At 34.7% G+C, this 6,295-nt stretch overlaps 1 non-coding gene across 1 annotated transcript; it reads left to right on the forward strand.

Annotated features, from left to right (window-relative positions):
- The first annotated feature begins 3,340 nt into the window (after positions 1 to 3,340).
- LOC122118435 lies at positions 3,341 to 3,446 on the forward strand. Its single transcript, XR_006149358.1, has one exon. It is a non-coding gene; the product is annotated as a U6 spliceosomal RNA (small nuclear RNA).
- The last annotated feature ends 2,849 nt before the right edge of the window (positions 3,447 to 6,295 follow it).

Consider the following 6,295-nt stretch of genomic DNA (forward strand, 5'->3'; position numbering starts at 1 on the left):
TTCATTTTTCTTAACATTATCTTATATGGCCATATGTACATGAATAATGTTTTTATAAGTCATTTAAATTTTATATTTTGTATTTACTAAGTTGTCTCTGAAAGGCGTGTTACCTCATGTCCAAAGATGTCTTTGTGCTAGTTCTATGAAGCCTGAAAACATTCATTTTACCTGAAGAGAGTGTCTTTCTTCAATTTTTTTAGCTCCCTTATCGAAGACTAGATGGCTATAGGTTTGTAGGTTCATTTCTGGGTTTTCAATTCTATTCCAGTAGTCCTGAGGTCGGTTCTTGGAGATTCCTCAAAAGACTCCACATAGAGCTCCCCTAAGACCCAGCAATCCCACTTTTGGGCATTTACCCAAATGTTCACAAACAGGCCACATTAGAGGTACCAGCACGACTATGTTTATTGCAGCCTTATTTACCATACCTAAGGTATGGAACCAACCCAGATGCCCCTCAGTAGATGAATGGATCAAGAAAATGTGGTATATATACACAATGGAATCCTATGCCTCCATCAGAAAGAATGACATTACCCCATTTGTTAGGAACTGGAAAGACTTGGAAAAATTACATTAATTGAAGTAAGCCACGCCCAAAGAAACATAGGTCCCATGGTTTTCCTTATTTACAATAACTAGTATATGTCTGAGTCAAACAAAAAAGATCAGATAAGTTGATGTTAGGGAAATGAACCCTAAGATATGTATTCGAATGTTTTTTGTTCTTTCATGTGACTTTTTCTAACACATTTATAAGATGATTTCCTTGTTGCTTTTTATGTCCCTTCCCCACGGGATAACAATAACCCCTGATTTCACTGTATTTGATGTCGGTATAATTTCTGGAGGGGAATGGAAAAAAAACGAATCATTTAAATAAGGATACAGGTGGACCCATTGCAACAATGAGATGTAGAAGTCGTTATTTCAAAAACGAACTTTACAACTTTATTGTTATGGGGAGGAGGATTGGATGGAGGGGGGAGGGGAGGATGGGAAGGGGAAACCAAAGAGTAGGCTACATTGCTTGATAAAAAAATGTACTCATTCCAGATCTTAGCTATAAATAATGCTGCAATAAACTTAGTTGTGCTCGTAGCTTTAGTGTGGTCTAGTTTGTAAACATTTGGGTAAATGCCCAAAAGTGGGACTGCACATCCCCTCCAGCATCTGTTGTTATTAGAGTTCTTGATTGTACCCATTCTAACTGGGGTGAGGTGATATCTCAATGTTGTTTTGATTTGCATTTCTTTTATGTCTAGGGACGGGAAGGGGAAACCAAGGAGTAGGCTACAATGCTTGATAAAAACTGTACTCATTATCTTGCACATGTAATTGTAACCACTCTGTTCAGTATTTTCACTGTAAAAAATATATATTCATTGTTAGAAAAAAAAGAATCCACGCTTGAAGAAACTGTCCCTGACTTTTTTCGAGTGTGTTCTTTATTCATATAAAAATTGTCTGAAAACTTCTTCTTGAAAGTATTTCAAAAGGAAACAATTTGCCATTTGAAGGCCAGCATAGAACAAAAGGAAATAAACATTGTTTTAAAAGTTTTCTTTTGCAAGGAAACAAAGACTTGGAGGTTTTAATTTGTCTTATGCATGGATATTTCACTATTGAGATGATTCTGTTGTTGCAGGAGTCACTTATTAATTCATTTAGTCTTGTCCTGAATTCTCCAGCGCAATTAGTATTCCAAAAAAGCAGGATTCAGTGAGTATGATCAGCAAAAGGAGTCTGTTCTCAAACCAGTGCTTTATAGATGGTCCCAAAGAAATATGTGCATTTTTTTCTTGTTTGTTTGTTTAGTTTGTCCTTGTTCTGGAGCTTGAACTCAGAGGCTGTACCATGTCCCTGAAGAAATGTCTTCCCTGGCCAACTTCCCCCAAAGCTAGGACTCTACTACTTGAGCCAAACTCCACTTCTGGCGTTTTTGGTGTTTGGTTACAGATAAGAATGTGACAGACTTTCCTGCCTAGGTTGGCTTTGAACTGAGATAGTAAGAAAGCCAAGTGACATCAACTGTATCAAGATTTCTGTTTTGAACCAAGAAATACTAGACAAAGTTTATTATAAACTAATATTTGACAATTTTTAAAAGAAAAGAATATGTCTAACAAAGAATCCATAACTTAAATAACTCCACAAATGTAGGTGCACTGAATCATTTTGGATGCATTTTTTCATCTGTTTGGGAAGATAACTACTGACTTCATAGATTGTTTTTGGGGAAACTTAGTCATATTTGCCTGTTGTCACTGGCTTTGTACACATGCATGCTGTACATACTTCTAAGGGCCCTAAATAAAGGAAGTCTTGAAATTCTCAACAATATTTAAATAAGATGCTCCAGCCTAGGGTTAAGATTTTAGGTGTGGACATTTATCAACACTCCTGATTCAGACTCTACTTGATATAATTTTTCATCAATATTTTGTTTTTAGTTTTGCTCTTTGTAAATTCACATGCACCTATGAAAAATTGTGTGGCCATCCCAATAATATTTTCAAAGTACCTCTTAATCATGACTCACAAAAAGTTGTATTATATTACAACAAGGAAAAATGCTATAAATAAAGAAAGCAATAATTAAATATTAATGATTACTAAAATAAAAAACAAAACAATTACCAGGGTTTTCAGTATTTGAAGTGTACATAGTAGAGTTTACTATTTTCTCATATTCCTGTACATTTAAAACTGGATAAAGCTATAAGTAGCCTTTAAATTTATTCACTAAGATTACTATTTATAGTTCATCTCATCATTTGTATGTGGATTATATCATTATTTGTTCATCACTAACATATAACGTAAAGGAGCCCTAAAGATTTAACAGAAACTGTGTACTTAAAATCTTAACCCTTCACTCTGCTTCTTTACACAGTCTTTACAACTTCTCATTAGTAAAGTTTCTATAAAATCTGAAATGTTCATATTTACTAGTACATGCTACCAGAAATATTATATACTTTATCAAAAATTTTTATGACCTGCCAAACAGTCTTAATTTTGCCATATATAAGCAAATCCCAAAATTAAACATATTTAAAACATTAAAACTTTTAACAAACCTTAACATTTGCTGCAATGATCATTATGACAAGTGCCTTTTGTAGAATAATTGAATTCCTCCTCCTACAAATCTCATGAACAACAAATATTTGGAATTATTTTGTTTTTGATATGTCAATCTTGACTTTATTCTTAAATGTGTGCTTATGTAAGAAACACATGGTTCTAAAATTTCACAATTCTTTTGAACTTATTTTTGTTGAATTGTCTAGTTTAAGAAAATCAATTACTCTTTATATATAAAAAATGTTTTGTGCTCAATTTGGCTGCACATACACTAAAATTGGAACATACAGAGAAGATTAACATGGTCCCTGCACAAGGATGATACACAAATTAGTGAATCATTCCATATTTTTAAAACAACAGATGCTGGAAGGGATATGGCCAGAAGGGAAGCCTACTGCATTCTTGGTGGGAGTGTAAACTTGTTCATCCACTTTGGAAAGCAGTTTGGAGGTTCCTCAAAAGACTCCACATAGAGCTCCCTATTATACAGCAATCCCACTTTTGGACATTCTCCCAAATGATCACAAACCAGTCCATACTAAAACTACCAACACAACAATGTTTATTGTAGCATTATTTTCCATAGCTAAGATATGGAACCAACCCTGATGCTGCCAGGTAGAAGAATGGATCAAGAAAATGTTCTCTCTCTCTCTCTCTCTCTCTCTATCTCTCTCTCTCTCTCTCTCTCTCTCTGTGTGTGTGTGTGTGTGTGTGTGTGTGTGAATGTACACTTACACAACCACTTTGGAAAGCAGTCTGGTGAGTCCTCAGAAAGATAAATATTGACCTTCCTTATGGCCCACTCATACCACTTCTAGGCATCTATCCTGAACAACAGGTACCAATATTCAAGGACAAATGCACTTCCATGTTTATTGCAGCACTGTTCACAATAGCCAGGATATGAAAACAACTCATATGTCCCACCAGAGATGAATGGATCAAAAAACTGTGGAAACTATACACAACGGAATATTTTCCAGCCATTAGAAAGGACAAAATAATGGCATTAGTAGGGAAATCAATCAAGCTACAGGAAATCATGTTGAGTGAGTTAAGCCAAAAGCAAAGAGACAAATGGCACATGGTCTCCGTGATAAGCAGATGTTAAATCCAAAATGTAAGGTGATATGCCAAAATTAACAACACTTAAGAAACCAAGAACTTCCACTCATCTGGTCGAATCACTACTAAATAACTCCATTCTCCCCTTCATATGTGCACACTGAAGGAAAACCAGGAGGATGACACAGAACTAGAAAGAATCAGGGAAAAACATACAACAGTGGGATCCATCAGCTGCACTGGACATTGACCAAAATGAACTAAGCAACTCAATGTCACTGGAGGGAGGGAGGGAACAAGTGGGAAAGAGGGAACAGCTGACGCTATGCAATACAAAAGAAATATACATATTTCAAAACAAAAAATTTACATATGGAAGAAATAACTCTATTGCAAAGCTCATAGAATTGATAAATGTTGTAGACCATAATAGACAATTTGCTCCATCGAAGTTAGAATGTGTTTGTGACTTAAACTAAGCATCACTTTCCCACAATATTGTGAAATTTGAGAAATTTGTAACCACTTAATCACAATAAAAACATTTGAAAAAATGATGAAGGTGGAAAAATAAGTTGCTCTAAAAAACAAAAAAGGAAAATGTTCTGTGTGTATTTGTGTGTACACACTCACGCACACACATATACTATATATATATATATATATATATGTATGTATATTAATTCTATGCCTCCATCAGAAAGAATGACATCGCTCAATTTGTTAGGAAATGGAAAGACTTGGAAAAAAATTATATTAACTGATGTAAGCCAAGTCCAAAGAAACATAGGTCCCATGGTATCCCTTATTTGCAATAACTAGTATATGTCTGGGATAAGCAGAAAAGTTGCAAGCCTATGTGTATATGACTAGATAAGTTGATGTTAAGCTAAATAACCCCCAAGATAGAGACACAAGTGTTTTTTTTCTTTCTTGCTGTTGTTTCTCACATATTTATAATGTACGACATGATTGTTTTTCCTTTTTATACGTTCCTCCCCAACAGTATAACCCTGTTTTCACTTTATTTGATGTTGGTGCACCTGCATCTTGAATGTACACTTCTCTAATTTGGGCAGGGAAAGGAAAAAAACAACATGCTTAAATAGGAATTCAGTTTGACCCATTGTATAACAATAGATGCACAAGACATTATTTTGAAAAACGAACTTTACAATTTAGGCTAGGGACATTTGGTGGGGCTTTGGGGTATGAGGAGTGTACTTGTGGAGGTGTAAGGGAAGGAATGGTGGGGGTAAAACAAAGGAGGAGGTAACAATGCTTGATAGGAAATGTATTTATTACTTTGCTCATATAACTATAACACCTCTGTACAGTATTTTTACAACAAAAATGTATAAAAATGTTTTGAGATGGAAGAGTTTATGACGCCCATTTTACCCATATAATATCATTAACAAAGAAATTAATGCAAAACACTGATATGAAGATATTTTGAAAAAGTGAGTGTGTGTGCATTCCTGCGTGTTGGCATGCTCTGAGTTTGAAATCAGGGCTTCAACATCTCGCTACGTCTTTCTCTCTAGATTGGTGAGTTATTATATGAGCTACATCTCCATTCCTGGCCCTTTGCTATTTCGTTAAAATTTTGAAAAATAATCTCATGAATTTATTTTGTCCTGTTGGCTTCCCAATATTATCCACAGATCTCAGGCTCCTTAGTAGGTATCCCGAGTAGTTAGGATTACAGGTGTGACAAACCAGTACCAGGCTTTCAGAATAATTTTAAAAGTAGAAGAAAATTTACTTCACAGAGGCCTGTTTTATCATCTCCTAGTGTTAAAGCATTTTGGAGTGATTATATGTGAAATTTTTCATTCTTGAATTATTAAACTACAGTAAGTGATGACATTTAAAAGATTTAGTACTTTTTAAAAATGATACTGGAACTATGGGACAGAAGAAATTTGCCTCTCTTTGGACCATATTTTATAAGCTCAGCTCTGTGCATGATAACACAATGTCACCAACACAGTCTGTGTTGAAGACAAAATGTAACAGAAAACAATTACCATGGGCAATAATTGCTATGCTATTATTTCTTGGACAGTATGAATATTGAATTGAGAGTATCAGTGAATAGAGAGAATTTATCTACCTTTTGTGTATT

Source organism: Dipodomys spectabilis, unplaced genomic scaffold, assembly GCF_019054845.1.
Source record: "Dipodomys spectabilis isolate Male_0828 unplaced genomic scaffold, ASM1905484v1 ptg000152l, whole genome shotgun sequence".
In the NCBI taxonomy this organism is placed as follows: Eukaryota; Metazoa; Chordata; class Mammalia; order Rodentia; family Heteromyidae; genus Dipodomys; species Dipodomys spectabilis.